The sequence below is a fragment of the Gossypium hirsutum genome, chromosome A02 (assembly GCF_007990345.1).
Source record: "Gossypium hirsutum isolate 1008001.06 chromosome A02, Gossypium_hirsutum_v2.1, whole genome shotgun sequence".
NCBI classification, from domain to species: domain Eukaryota; kingdom Viridiplantae; phylum Streptophyta; class Magnoliopsida; order Malvales; family Malvaceae; genus Gossypium; species Gossypium hirsutum.
In genome coordinates, this window is record NC_053425.1 from 22438592 (window position 1) to 22455643 (window position 17052).

The following is a 17052-nucleotide window of genomic DNA, read 5'->3' on the forward strand; positions in this document are numbered from 1 at the left end:
TGTTTTCACATGGTCTATAATAGCCCGATTTTGGGGCTAGTCAGAATAGTGATTTGAGAACCACTAAATTGAAGTCAAGGAAATTATTTTAAATATTATTTTATGTATTGTAGCATGATTAGATAAGTACATGAAAATTTTGGTGAATTAATTTTAGCGATTGCTTGGCTAATTGTGAAAAATGACTAAATCGCATAAAGTGCAAAAGTCCTATTTTGCTAGATAAGGTGTCAATTAGCCAAAGAACCTAATTTGGGGGCCTTAAAGAGAAATTAGACCCACTAATTCATAGGTTGGCTGGCCAGAGGGGGCAAATTGATTGGAAAGTCAAAATTAAGTGGTGTTTGGTCACCAATTTTGACTAGTTTGAATAAAATAAACAACAAAATGTTTCATCTTTTTCACTATTTCTTCTTCCACCGAAAAATTGGCCATTAGAGGGGTTTTTGAATCTTGAAAATTTTAGCTACTTTAAGCCTTCACAAGTAAGTGGTTTTCATGACTTTTCTTGATGATTTTTACATTTTTAGACCCCTTAAAGCAATACCTTTTAAATGAGGGGACTATTTTGCAAAATGGTTAAAGTTTAGGTTTTGCCATGAGAGCATTTAGGTTGTTTTCTGAATTTTTTTGGAAGAATATGATCCTTTGGTGAGTAACAAACAACTTTTGTGAAGGGATTTCTCAAGAAAACCCTAATAGGACTATTTTCCACGAGTTGTGAAATAGATAATAAATGTGTGAAATAATGGAAATTTTGGATTGCTTCTAGTATATAAAGTAATTAGCTAGGTTTATAATATTAAGAAATGCGATAAAAATCAATTTTCGAGCATAGGGGTAAAATTGTCATTTTGTGAAAGTCTAGGGACAAAATAGTCAATTTGCCCAATTATGAACTTTCAGGAGTTTAAATTGATATGCTGATGAAATAAATGAATTTTATTAATTTAGATCAAGAGAAACGTGATTCGGGTCTTGATCGGGGTAAGAACAAAGTTTATGGGGATTAAGCTCGTCTTCATCATTTTGTATCGAGGTAAGTACATATGTAAATAATGTGTTATCGAAGTTTACTTTGGTATATTTTAATAATACACATGTATAACTAGCTTATTGTTATTATGTACCTCAATTCTAATTGTTTCCATGAATGTATAAACGACATGTTGTGCAAGTAAATTATGACGTGAGCAAAATGAGATGCTATTCGATTGGATATGAAGCCCGTTGAACCTTAGACATAGCATAGGATACAAATGGGCATGTTATAAAAACTATGTCGTCTGAACTCATGAGTTGAGTCTGAAGTTAATGAGTTAAATGCTATAGGTAACATAGGTCCAGGTACTGACTTTGTGTACAGACCCATGAGTGGCTCAATGAGAAAATGTTACTTGATAACAATGGAGTCGGGGTCCTAACTTGATAGAAAGGCTTGTGAATAGCTCAATTTTGAGCGTTTCATAGCACGAGGTAACCCTAATTTCGTATATGGCATTTAGATGCAAATTCCCCACGTATTCATATGTATTTCGAGAGTTCAACGGGTAACCCAAAGATTTAGTTAGTGAATACTTTGATGAGGCATGTATACTGAACTCATGGTTAGGACTTGATTAAGGAACGAGGTGTATTAAGTATACATAAATGAAAGGAAAAGTAAGATAGAGACGTTAAGTGATTTTTATCTTTTAAGCATGACAAGCTACCGTTGGATGGATATGATCTTCTTATAATTACACTTCATTTGCATATATGTACTTACTAAGCTCCCACACTTACCCTCTTTTCTTTTCTTTCCTTATAGTACCGACAAGCTAGCATCAGAGATCAAGTGACATCAAAAGCTTCGATCACACTATCACTGAAGACCTCGGTATAGCTAGTTTCATTGTTTTGTTTTCTAGCATGTATTGGGACTCAAGTATTTGTTTAGTGTTTTTTTAGTTAGCCATAATGTGTTGGCTCATATGATGAATACGATACTCGTTTTGTATAAGGTTATGTATGATGGTCAATACTCATTTTGATTTATAAATGGAAGATGACACGTGACATTCGTGACAGGTTTTAAATATTTATAATGAATCGTTCTTGAAACTAACTATTATCACGATTAAGGCAAGTGTACCTATCGAACAGTAGTATAGCTTTAGCAAGACTAGATTGTCAAACCCAAAGGAACTGAAAGTACTAGTAATGACTGTCTTTTTATTATCTAGCCTAAGAATAATAGGGTTTGTTTTAACTAACTAATTAACTAAACTAAGAATTCACAGAAAATAGAATTGGGGAATTGCTTTTGGAAAAATGATTGAATTAAGACAATACCTAAGGAAAAATCCACCTAGACTTCACTTGTTATTTGACTCTGAATCGAAGGATTTATTCATTTGACTTGATCTATAGAAATCCCTAAGTTATATTATTATCCCTCTCGACACTAACAACGTCTAACCCTAGGTTGAATAATTGAAATCTCTTTCTAATTAACTCTCTAGGGTTGCATTAACTCGATCTATGGATCCCCTTATTAGGTTTCACCCTAATCTGGCAAAATCTTGTCACCCTATCTCTAGGCGCGCAATCAACTTCGCTTAATTATGACAAATGTACTCTTAGACAGGGTCTATTCCTCCTCTGAATAAGAGCTTAACTTGAATCAATATCTTGGAATATCAAAACAAGAATTAAGAACACATAATTAAGAACAAGTCAAATATTTATCATACAATTTAGATAATAATAACAAGATCTGTCTTAGGTTTCATTCCCCTTAGGTATTTAGGGGTTTTAGTTCATAACTAAAAAGGTAAACATCTTAGAAGAATAATGAGTACAAAACATTAAGAAAAACCCAAAAATCCTGAAGGGAAATTGAGGGGAGATCTTCAGTATTGATGATGAATCCGGCTTCTGACATGGATCAATCGGCTTTCCTTGAGCAGTTCCCTGCTTCCTTCTCTGTGCGTCCTCTTTTCATCCTCCTCTAGGGTGTATTTATAGGCTTTAGAATGCCTAAGAACCCTCAAAATTGGCCTTTTCTGAATTGGACTCAATTTGGCTCGACAGGGACACGCTCGTGTGTGATTACTTCAGGCCGTGGTCAAGCCTGTTAAATAGGCAAGGGCGTGTGGTCCACCTGTGTGAGTCGTGCTTCAGTTCTGCCAAATTGACATGGCCGTGTGATCTGCCCGTGTGAGGAGGTCCAGGCTGTGTTGATTTCGTACGTTGGCCTATTTTCTCCGTTTTTGGCCCGTTTCTCGTTCCTTTCACTGTCCTATGCTCAAGTAAGTATAAAATATGAAATGAAGGCATTAGAAGCATCAAATTCACCAATTTTAAGGAAAAATCATCCATAAAATGTGCTAAGCATGGGATAGAAATATGTATAAATTGTGGTTTATTAGAAGATGATATTTTCATGGATGAGTAAATTGCAAAACTGAAATGTGTCTATTGTGCTTATTTTGGCTATGTGATGTGCCCTTATGTTAGTATAGAGTGATTTTTGTACAGGTTACATAAGAAAGGGTGACAACAAGGCTTGGTAAATAGCCTTATTTGTCCACACAGGTAGGCACACGGGCGTGTGTCTAGGCTGTATGTGACTCACGATTTACCACATGGGCGTGTGATATGGCCGTGTATCCCCTACACGTAAAAATTGTAAGTCAGTATGCATAGTCATAAACACACGAGTAGAGACATGGCCGTGTGTCTCAGCCATGTGAAGGGCACGGCCTAGCACATAGACGTGTGCCTTGGCCGTGTGGCCCGTAAGGATTGCTGACATCAGAAATAGAATGTCCAAGTTTTTGCACACGGGCCTGAGACACGGGCGTGTTCCAGGCTGTGTGAAAACCGCTGTAGGTGTGCATTTAGAATTAATTCCACACGGGTATATGACACGGGCGTGTCCCTGTATTGCTTAGGCCATGTGAACCACACGGGACAATAGCATGACCATGTTGAAATGTCACATGAGCGTGTTGCCCCTCCTACACGGGCATGTGCCCCTGTGTTAAGACTTATTTTCAAAGTTCTTTAAAGGACTCAGATTGTTTCTGAATGGTTTCCAATGGATGTTTTGGGCTTAGTAGGTTCTTATTAAGGAGTTTATAGATAAAATTGAAAAATTTTTAATTTAACCATGTTCCGGTATTATGAAAAAATTTATATGCATAAGTTTAAGTTAGGTAATGCCTCATATTCTGAACCAGCATGGGATACAGGTGTGGGGTGTTACACGGTCTATGAAACGAGTGTGTTTGGTAACCATGTGAGGCACACGGCCTACTCACACGGGCGTGTGATCTTTAAAAGTTTGAAAATTTTCTAAGTTTCTCAAAGTTTGCAAATGCTATCGATTTAGTCCCGAACCACTTCTAAGGTTGTTTTAAGGTCTCGTAGGACCTTATAAGGGACAAAGTGATTGAGATGAATGGTTTTTTTAATGATGATTTTACAAATGTATGATTTATTTTGTGGTTGATCGGTAATGCCCCGTAACCATATACCGGCGACGGATGAGGGTTAGGGGTGTTACATAATAAAATTTATACGAAGACCTAGGACGTATCTAAGACCTAATTCGGACTGCCAACACTCTTATAAAAAAATCCTTAGGGGTTTGATATAACTAAGTCATCTGAGACGCATCCAAACACCTTGGTAGTTTAGGTAAGTTTTCTTTTTTTTTTTCTATAAACTCTTTGTTCTTCTCTTTTGGAATCGGTTTTGGTATAAGAGTTATTTTATTTAATCGAAGTTATTTAGTTATTTCTCTTTTGCAAGTGACAAGATTCGTTATTCTAATTGAGAGATTATTTACTCCACGTTCTTAATTGACATCAAATCGGGATTATTCCAATCTCTTCTCTATTCCAATAGAATCATGTTTGTTTACATGTTTACTTCACTTGAGATTAAGATCATTAATACCATGAGTGGCTAAATTCCTTAGGGAAGATTAATGAGTGGATGGGGACATGATTAATAGAGGATTTAAGGTTTCTTGATAGGATTAGTTGGTCTAAATTGCGTGCTCTTAAACCCTAGGCTTGACAATCCTAGGAAGTAATTATAGGTTAAACGAGGTTAGAAGATAAGTTTTGCCAAGTAAATCATAATTTATCCTAGTTGAGAAAGTGAGGTTGGAGATAAGCGTGTATCAAATTTTTGAGAGGCAATAATAGGTTAGTTAGTACCTAATCCACCCTAAAACCTTAATCCGAAGTTAACTACAGCCTAAAACAAGTTAATCTTCCTGACTGGTTAGTACCGAATCAACCCTAAAACCCTAATCTGAAGTTAACTATAGCTTAAAATGACTTAATCTTCCTGATTGGTTTCATCAGTTTAGTCGTTTGTTTTGTTTTTATTTATTTCATTTCCTATATTAATCTATTTTATACTTTATCATAATATACAATTTAACAACTACTGTTGAGACTTATTATTGTAAAGAGATTTCTGATACAGTAAATCCATCCTCCCTTATGTACAATCCTCAGAATACTTTCCCTATGTTCCACGGTAACACAAATACTATATTACAATTTGACTCATATACTTGCGGGCACTGTTGATTTAATCATATATTTTTGGTCTGATAGTTATACTATAAATGATAACACATTTATAGGCGATCAAGTTTTTGGCGTCGTTGTTAGGGTGGTTTCAACATTAAGTCTAGAAAGTATCTTTACAATTAATATGATAAGTAGGAAATTTAAAGACTATAGATATGACCTTATTTTTTTTTGTTTTAGTATAATTTAATAAACTTAATGAAGGGACATGATTGCAGCTCTGTTGGGTAGAACTATTTTTGAAACAAATTAGCTAAAGCCTAGTATTTCCCGACCAGTAATGAATAGAATCCCATTTGAGATTAATCCATCCTTATTGACATGGTAATCAACATTAACAACAATTCAACCATGGGCCCCTTAGCTTTTTTTAGAGGGTTTGGACAAATATGTAGCACAGTGGGATTTGTTGGAGTGTCAGAAGAAGCAATCAAATTACTGTTGTTTCCTTTTTCCCTTGGAGGTTAGATATGAGAATGGTTAGAAACGTTACCTTTAGAAACTATTACAACATGGGAAGAGTTTGTGCAATGGTTCTTACAAAGGATCATACCCATGCCTGTGATGCTAAAAACAGATGAGGAGCTATTGCAATTCAAACAAAGCCCTATTGAAATGCTTGATCAAGCATGGGATAGATTCAAGATAATTGTATGGAAGGGTATGGGGGTGGAATTAATACAGTCATTCAATTACAACACTTTTATGCATGTCTAGATTAGGAGAGCAAAGAACAATTTGACATAATAGTTGTGTAACCTCCCTAACCCGACTTAGACATTTTGGCCTGATTGAGAAGGCTACATTAGCCACCAAAATGGCTAAGAAGACCATTTGACCTTTGAAAATCCTTAACACAAATTGTTTTTGTAGAAACCATTATTGGTGATCCAAGTCAGATAAATAATTCGTTTATTGGGTAATCTTACGAAAACCCTAATTTGTTTATCTTAAGAAAAGTCATCACTCTTGAAATTAAATAACGTTAAAGAATTCATTTAATTAGTCCATCTTTACTTAGAGTCTATTTTATTATCGTTGCCATATTTTGGAAGACTAATTGATTTGACATTTTGTTTTACCAAAATTTCAAATCTTGAAAAGGTAGCGGAAAACCATTATTCACGTCCTTTTGGAAATCTAGTTGCTTTATTGATTTGTTTTTCAAATACGATTTAGTTGTAACACAGTAGAAAATTGATTAACAATGTCAGTTTTACTTAAGGCAAATAACATGCAATTACATATTATTAAGTTTCTATGATCCATGCATGCACAAAATCCACAAATAAAAAATAATCAAGCCACAAACCCAAGATATTAAAAATTAACAATCCATACCCGATAAAAAAATTATACAAAAAATAATTATTTAAAAATAGTTCTATGTTCAAGGTGACATTCTGTATCCTAGGTCCAATCCTAGTCTTGAGCATTACTTGAGAAGTTTGAAACTATGAGGTGAGCTAAACTAGCTCAGTATGAGTCTATAATAGTATAAGGACACAAACATTCATACAAGAAACAATCATTAATTTAAAACTATTCGATGCAACACAATACAATACATAGCATAAATTAATGTTAAATGAGTATGATGCGAGCATGATACAATGGAAAAAGGTTCCTACCCATCCATCCACTACACACCACGAGTTCCCTAGAACCCATATTCCAAACTCTAAACAATACGAGTAGAGCTCGATGTGGTTAAACCACCATTATAAACAACGCAGTTATACCGCCGATCAATATATATATCAATTTTGTGGGCAAGCCACCAGTTCGGTAAATGCATATCAAACTGCCATTCATTATGTGATATAATTTCCAATCTCCTCATTACTCCAGGTGCAGTGTGCTGACAACATTAATACGGACTAAATCTGTTACCGTTACTCCAAGGAACTCCTCTGTTATCCACAATATCCCACCCCATGCACATGCATTGTGACATTTAAGATACAAATAGGAACATGTTTTCTTTACATTTACATTTTATTGGCATGATTTACATGCCTTCATTATCATTCATTTCCAATTAGTAGTGACACTTATGAAATGTTCCATTTCATAATGAATTTAATGACATTGTAACATGGCTCAGTTTCATAATTATTTCGAAGGCAATTTAACATGCTACAAGAGCAGTTTTCTAGTGCATATAGCAAGCTTTCAAATAGTACATTTCATAGCATTTCACTTGAGCATACAATTCATGCACTCAATCATTGATTTCACATTAACACGCTATGCATACAATAATCATTCATTTTATATTCAAATCATCCATGTCATTGCATAGAAATATCACACCTACAAATAATCAAACAACCATCCTAATTTTCCAGACATGCCATTTAATTAGGGCTTGAAACGTACCTGATTCGGCCACCTTAAAGTCACTTACTTTTCCATTTAACTAAGCCCGAAAAGTAGGCTTAAACATTAATTTATCTGCTAGAAATATAATTTAAACACTCAAGTTTACTAGATAGAACCCACACCTTAATTTCACACAACTGCTACATTACTTGTGAAATCCTCCATTCCCACTTTAGACCTGAATCAAACCAAAGTTAAAGTACAACATTTATCAAGTTAAGATGCTGTAAAACCATTCTTAAAACACTTTCCAAAGTATTAACCAAATAAGTGTTATAACAACTTTCATATTCAAATGGACTAGATTACCTAAGCTGATTCGATACAAAACATGTGTGCAGACGATAAACGACTTCATTATTGGTTCGGGGTGTTCAAATCAGCACCTAACACAATAAAATAATACAAATCAGTAGTCAAACACCAACAAATAACCCCAATTTATCCAGCCAACACATCCCTTAACAATAGAATCAATACTAACCATTAACCAGCAAACAATCGTAATTACGCTTCCCAATTTGTTAGATCTCAGTTGTTGAATGAATAAGATCAAAATTTCCTATAATGTAGTGGATCAAAGGTCAATTAGAATGAGTTATTAAGAATTAAAACCTTGTTGGAAAAGGGTGTTAAATGTACGAAAAACCAGCAACCCTTTACAGTGGTTCTAGGGCGACACACCACCAAAATTGGCCACAATGGGGGATATTTTGAAAAGCATCTTAAAGTATTGTTTTAGATATTAAAAGAGTATATATTAGGATTGAAAATAAGTGTAAATAAAGGCTGTAATCATAGGTTTAAATCAGTTTTAGCGCTCAAATCGCCAGCCACCAGAAAGAGAAACTTAGGGGTGACAACCACCACTAATGGTGATAGTTTTAGGGATTGCTTTGGGTAGCCGAAGTGATGAGTTTGATGGCTAGAAATTGACCATTTAAATTATAAAAATTTATCACAATTCCAGATCTGGAATGGTGACTCTTTTATAGAAAATTGGAAAGGAAAAATGGAAAAAAAGTCACTTACCTGGTAGATGTCAAGGGGTGGCAATGGATATCTTTGTGGTAGCAAAGGAGGCTAATTTGGAGTGCCAAAAGGGATAGATCTAAGGCTGAAAATTGATGAAAAAGAACAGCATCAGAGATGAGGAAATCGATAAAAAAATTCACTATCAATGGATGAGAGAAGGACGATAGGAAAAGAGGGCTTGATGGGCGGCACTGTGATGGATAAAAGGGAAGAAAATTGAGAGAGGAAGAAGGGAGAAGAAGGGTGAACGAATAGGGTAGTGAAATTTTAACTAAAGGTTGAAAAATAAGTAAAAAGTGGTATTTATACCTAGGATAACTAGGCATGGGCGACACAAAATAAGGAGAAGGAGAAAAAATAGCAAAAATTGACAATTTTCAAGGGACGAGAATTGAACTCAAGTTTCTAAGCGAATTGCATTGTCTCCTTGTTTTGTCTTAACTAATAAGCCAATTACTTATCCTTTACATAACCCTACAATATTTATTTTAGAAACAAGGCATGTCATATACTAGGGTTTGATGCAAATTTTGAAAATAATAAAAATGGTACGAAGGAAGAGATTTGAACTTGGGTTTCAATGATAGTTTCACTAACACTTAACCAATTGACCAATAACTCATTTATTTCATAGAAATGCACAAATAATATCAAAAATTATGGCATGACCACTCTCTCTCGATTCACAAACTCGATTCTACTAACCCCTGATTTTTTGGATATGATAGGTTGGAGGAAGTGATTGGTCAAAAATGGCTGAGGAAATTCTTATGCTCCTTGAAATAGTAAGCGGTAACGATTATACATAGAGAAAAATGTAATGACTTATTTTTAGTAGTGTAGGGAGTAAAGGTTCTGGAACCACAATTTTGACTAGTGATTCAGTATATATTAATTATTTAGTATTTATATGGTATAAAAATTTGGTTAAGAAATTTTAAGATTTAAATAGCTAATTAAGTAAAAATGACTAAAGAGTAAGAGAGGCAAAAGTTGAAGTTTATTAGTAAATGTGTTAAATAGATATAAAAAGGAGACTCAATGGACTTAGTGGATAATAATACCAAACCTCAAGATAGTGGATGTCTATGGATTGGTTTTGTTGTAAATTTAATTATTTTAATTGGTAAATTAGTAATTAAGTTAAACTAAAAGAAAGAAAAACAAAAACAAATGGTCATCACTCTTCTTTATTCTTCTTCACCACAAGATAAGAGAGAAAATGCCATTGGAGTGGAATTGAAGCTTTGGTTGCTAATTGTTCATGCATGTAAGTGATTTAAGCCCTCATTGTTAATAAATTTGGTGTTTTTGTGATTATTTTACTTAACTGAGTTAATTTAGGGATCAATTTGATAAATTATGGAAAGTTAGGGACTTTTTTTGGAATGTTAAGAGTTCTTGAGGTGGGGGATGAATTTATAATTTTTATGGTTAATGTAGTTACTTTGTGTAATGATTTTTTCTAGTTTTAATTTTTAGGGATTTAAATGTTATAAAGTGAAAATGTAAGGGTTAAATTGTAAATTTAAGTTGTTTAGGGACTATATAAATGTCATGGAATATTTAGCTGATTTGAGTTAAATTTTGTTGTGTATAACTTTAGGTGTTTCGATATTTATTACTAAATTATACCCCAGATAAAAGTTTGGGGTAATTATGTAATTATCATTAAAGAGTTAATTATATGATTATAGATGTTAAGATGTTTAATTGGAATAATTGAATTAAACTGTTGAATTTAGATCAAGAAAGAACCAATTAAGAGTTAATCGCCGAAAAACCAGAGTAACAGAGTAATTGTTGGTCTTGTGTTGAAGTTGATTCTACCTAGGTAAGTTCGTATTCCTTTAACTTGAACTATTTAAATTTTATTTATGAACCTTGATATATATGTATACATGCAAATGATTACTTAACTTAAATTAAAGAGTATAAAAACAATATATATATGGAGTCGTATACGAAATTCAATTGATTGAGGTTGTATGGTATATATATATAGATGATCAATTAGCTTAAATTAAAGAGTATGGAAACAATGTATAAGGAGTTGTATATGAAACTAAATCAATTGAGTTGAATAGTGAGGATTAACTCAAGGAACTAAATGATGAAATGTTGAGAAGTAGTAATCCTTAGTTATGTATCTTGAAGGATCGAACACTTATATATTATATTTTTTGGTTTCACCGACCAGTGCTGGGCACACATATATATTATATTTGTCAGTTTCACCGACCAATGCTAGGCACACCTATATATATTATAGTTGTCGACTTCACCGACCAGTGCAGGGCACATATATAAATAATATTATTGTCGGTACCACCGACCAGCAGTGGGCGCAAAACATTATTACGGGATTATTTTTCAGGTTATTTGATGATATGGGACAACCGAAGCAATAAGACCACTAAACAAATACAATGATGCAACAACAGTGAAGATTCCTTTGGACTTTTCTCTAATTTTGTTCTTACTCATTACCAATAATAAGTTATTTGATTGGTCTTGAAATGGTAGAAATTACAATTTATGAAAATGATGATTAGTCTTATAATTTATGGACCTTTACGTTATCTACAAATGTTCAATTTATAGAAGTATCAATGGGATTTATTCAACATACAATTTATCATTCTATGCGCAGGTTAGGTATTAACATTTGGTTGTTGACTTAACATCTAGTGGAAATCCCGAACTCAAACATTGTGTAACACCCCAAACCCGGCCTAGACGTTATGGCCAATTCTGGCGATATCACATTGCAGTGTTTTTCATAAAGTGAGATATTGTAATAGTTAACCTATTTGTGATCTTAACGATGATTTTAAGATGTCTCGTTCATTTTCGAGATGTAAGTTCAAAAAGTTAATCATATTTAAACGTCATTTATTTTTAAAACGTTATTTCTTGCGGAAGTTACGCATTCGTGGTATTTTTAAACAACATTTATCTTTTTGAAAACCCGCATCTTTCCCTACTACTAGCAGTCATAAATCAAAACAAATAAAAATCTCAAATTAAAAATAAAATCCGAAGAGGCCTTATTACAATAAAAATACTCAAAATTAAATTACTTATAATTTAAAATCAAATGAGAAAGCATGAGTGATTGTGTGGCCACCTTTGAGTCCCTCCCAGCATCGATTCGTCTAAGACTGGGGATTACCTGTACAGATAAACAGATGGGTGAGTTTTGAAAACTCAGTGTGTAATCCCATATAAAAAAAACAAATAGTGAGCATTTACAGTCTAGGCCTAAGCCTAATTCAGTGATGGTTCAGTTTAAGTTAGGCCTTAGCCCATTACAGTATAAGTATCAATTTGGGCCTGAGCCCATCTCAGTGACAGTAACAGTACAGATATGCAATCAAGAGGTCCTACCTAGGTAGCCTCTACACTCCATCTCCGTCCAACCCTGCACTCCATGTGGGGATATAATCAACCCATCCATCCTTACACTCCAAGTAATACCGGTTGCGGCACTATATAGTATTTGCTGTAGAACTACCAGTACAGTACACTTCCTCCAATTATAATAAAACCCAACCCCATGCAACACATCATGCATCATGCATCATGTCATAGTATCATATATGTACTAAATACGCCTAAAATGGCATGCTTAACACAATCATACATCACATAGGGGCATAACAGTCATTTTATCACATAGAGCATAAAAGTCATTTTATAAATTAGGGGTCTAGGTATACTTACCAACCCGACAGTAGGTCTACAACCGTCTCAGGCGACCCATGCAACCTTAACAGTCAAACAGTGAAAATGGGCGCACGGCCCATAATGCGGGCCCATGTGGGCTTACACGCCCGAGTGGCCCACAAAGCCCAGAAATGGCCTTGGCCGTGTGGATTACATAGCCTGGCCCAATATTCTCCACACGTCAGTGTGGTTTACTCGTGTGGGGCCCACACAGCCCATTTTGGCCCAACATGGCCCAATAAGGCTTCAACTATCAAATGCCCATGTTTGTCACACGGACCACCACCCAAGTGGGCGCACGCCCGTGTAGCATCATCGTCACTTATTTTAGCTTTTGCCGATTTCCATGTTTGAGATCGTGTTACACACCTTGGTTAGGAAAATGCGCGATAAGCCTACGAGCACCAAAACCTACATTCGATCCAGAAACTCTATTAATCATTTGACAATAGGGTTAAACAACCTCTCTTAACACTTATCCAAAATATTACTCATCACTTGCCTTGATTGAATGATTGAGACTTGCACCCTTCAACCGTTGCAGAAGACTGATTACAACCCGAAAAGATTACCTGCATTCCAACCGAACTTGTTAACTATTACCATACACGCAAGTAGTTTGAACCAAGTGTACAACAACTTACCGAAAGCGTAAAACTAAGAATGGAAGATAGAAGCAATCGACCTTCACCCAAAAGCACATAATAAAACCGAGGCGCAAGATGGAACAATAGCACCCCTAGTAGTAATTGGCAGAGAAAAGAAGACGTTAGATGGAGAATTATTACGGCAAAGAGAGAAAGAAAGAGAAAGTGAACAACCGTGAGCCTGAACAAAGACGGCGACAGAGGCAGGGTTCGGTTATAAGCCAAGCATTCAATAGTAAGAAGAAAACACCACAATGACAAGGAAGAAATTCCCCAAACCAAAAAAGTAGAGGGAGAAGAAGAAGAAGTGTTTGACCAAAGCCCAAAGGTGCAAGGAGAGGGAATTGTTGAAATTCGAAAGAATAGCAAAAAGGGGGAGAAGGGTATTTGACCAAAGGCAAAACCGAGTTGAGAGAGAGAGAAGCAAAGAGAATCGGTCAAAGCAACAAGATGTAGAAGAGGGGGAATTGCTAGACCTAAACGAATTGAGAGAGAGGGACAAAGAGCATTCAGCTAAGTAGAAAAGGGAAAGAAGAACGAAATGGCAAGCAAGGGACTCAAAATGCAAACCCGAAATAAGCAAAAATGAGAGACACAACAACACTCGCTAGCACAAATCGATCTCCAAAGAAAAGAAAAAGAACCAAAACTCTTGGCAGCAATCGCAATGGAGTGCTAATACCAACCAAAGCTGAAATCCTGAGACGCAGGAGTTCTAATTCGGCACACACTCTTCCCCTACCTTCAAACTCCCCTATTTTCTCTGCAAATCACTCCTAAGATCACTCAACAAAATCCCCACTTATCCACATCCCTTAACAATCGAAAATCTATAACACCCCTCACCTGTACCCGAGACCAGGACAAGGTACATGGCATTACCGTACACAAGCATGACATTTTCAAAAAATCACAGACTATAAAATTTCTTTCCAAATTAAAACTAATCAAACATATTCATAGTGTCCCTATTATTGGCCTACGAGACCCAAAACATGCATTAAGAATGGTCCAGCACTAAACCGAGAGCTTAAGAAAATCTTAGGAAAATTTCTAGGGTTAAGCCTCACACGCCCTTGTAGAGGCAATACAGACGCCCATGTGCTTGGGACACGCCTGTGTGATTACTACCATGCATACTGACCTAAAAATTTTAGGTGCAGGGGGCACACGGCCGTACCAGACGCCCATGGAACTGACCGTGTGTCACACACGGCCTAGACACACGCCCGTGTGTCTACCTGTGTGAAACTTTTTGAAGGCTACAATCCAAGCCAATGGTCACTGTTAACATCCACACACATCTGTGAACTTCTATAGTATTTAACAGGGCCTAAATATGCCCAATGACTACCTTCAATGGTCTATTGCATGTTAACCTCATCTCATTGGTTTTACACATGCTAGATCATTCTCTTTGCATTAATGATTACCATATCATCAAACACACTTAGACTTGGCTCATTTTATAACTCATTGCCAATTATGACCTAGCCATATCCAATTGATTTGGCCACATTCCACATGTCCATTCATGATATACCACATTTAACCATCTCATGAACATTTAGACACCAACGTGCTTAATTAGTAAGTTACAACCTACATCAAAATGAGCCATGTCTTATGGTCATATACAAAATGAATATGTATATCATTCAAGCCCTTACATTGGCTAACTAGTGACACATATAACCAAAAAACCAAAAACCTATACATGCCATTGAAACAAAGTAAAGGTATCTATATACCAAAGCAAGATAAGATGATAGTGTTGACAATACTCCAATCGTCTTCCAATCTTCACGAGTCCACGAGCTCTGTAGAATAGGGAAAGGAAAGGGGTAAACATTAAAATGCTTAGTAAGTTCAGATAACGGGAAGGTAAACTTACCGATTATTTTGCATACAACCATAAAAGACATTCATGCCAAACATAAATAGTATAAATCCCCTATCACATACACTCAATCATCAAGTTAGTTTCCTCTCAAGCAATATAGTATTAATTTAGGTGAGCTCATCTATTCAAACATTTCCATTCTTGTTTCTCATTATAGTCCCATTGAATTTCTCAGAAATCTCAATGGGTATCCCGTTTACCATGAAGCCATGCTAGTGACCATTTTAAATATACACTCCCGTGAACCTTACTCTTACAGTGGGATTACCAATCTAGGTTAAATCCCTCATAACATAAAATCAAGGAGTATTGTAGGGATTACCATTCCAGGCTAAATCCCTCATAATGAAAATTACTCCAATACGATCGTATATAAAATGCCAATCCAGGCTAATTTCAGTCCTTAATCGTATTACCCATCCTGGCTAAATCCACAATGCACATATATTCATTGGGAGGTTCGATCACTTAAAGAACAACCGTCCAGGCTAGATACTTACTATACAGAGATCATCAGATTACCCGTCCGGGCTAAATCCCTTTATGCAACACATGCAGGATCTCATGTCCTGTAAACAAGAATTTACCCATCGAATCTCCCTTTTTCATTCAACCCGAACAATTGTCATCTTTTTCATTTTACACTACCACATTTCATGGATTGTCATGCAATCAATATCTAAATTAACATACATTTCAGAATATGATGTTTCAAGTATATTTAAAGTTTACTTCGAGTTACACAAACTTACTTGGTAATTGCTTCGGTTTCGTATTTCAGTTATTTCAAAACCTTTCGTTTTCCATGGTCGACCTCCAGAATTGGTTCCTCGGGGTTTATATCAGTAAAAATCAATTATTAGTACCTCACAGTGTTCATTTCTGGCCTAAAACTCATCCTAGGAAAAATTAACCATTTTCCCCTAACCTTTCACACTTTTACAAATTAGTCCCTAGGCTCGTATAATGAAATGCATGAAATTTCTTGAATACCCAAGCCTAGCCAAATATTTTTCCTACTTATGCCAGCCCATATTTTCTTCTATTTCATATTTCTACCCCATATTTTATGCCTTTTACAATTAGGTCCCTTTTTGGTTTTTTTATGAGAAATCACTTAGCAAAAGATGTTTATCTAACATTTAACTTTCATAACCCTCCATAAATCATCAAAGAACAACCATCTCATGCATGGGTCAGATTTCTAACATGAACCCTAGCTTGAAATAGGGGTAGAAATGGAGAGAACATGTTACGAGGATCTCAAAAATACGAAGAACGTTAAAAACGGGGCTAGGGAGCACTTACTATTGAGCTTGAAAATGTTGAAAACTCTAGCTATGGACACCCTTCAATTTTTAGTAGCCATGGAGAAGAATATGATTGAATTTTTCTTCCTTTTTCCCTTTTTATTAATTTTATTACCGAATGACCAAAATGTCCTTCCATACTTGTAATGCCCCATACCCGAGACTATTGCCGGAGTCGAACACGAGATGTTAACAGACTTAATTCATTACTTAAATAGCTTAAACAATTTATTTTTAAAATTTTTAGTCAAGCTAACAATCTGCGTCATAGTCGCTTAAAAATTCATATCTCGAGTTAGGAAACTCGAAATCCAATTCTGTAAATTTTCCTAAGACTATACTCATATATCTATTTACTAATTTTTTATAGAATTTTTGGTCAAGCAAATTTGTACAGTTTATTAGTTAAAGTCTCCCCTATTTCAGAGTTTGACTGCTCTGACCTC

At 35.3% G+C, this 17052-nt stretch overlaps 1 long non-coding RNA gene across 1 annotated transcript; it reads right to left on the reverse strand.

The window, feature by feature from the left end:
• Positions 1 to 6910: 6910 nt before the first annotated feature.
• On the reverse strand, positions 6911 to 9260 carry LOC121210916 (uncharacterized). The gene is made up of 4 exons (XR_005906189.1): positions 9015 to 9260; positions 8467 to 8544; positions 8292 to 8368; positions 6911 to 8160 (listed from the first exon to the last, which is right to left on the reverse strand). It is a non-coding gene; the product is annotated as an uncharacterized lncRNA (long non-coding RNA).
• Between the last annotated feature and the right edge of the window lie 7792 nt (positions 9261 to 17052).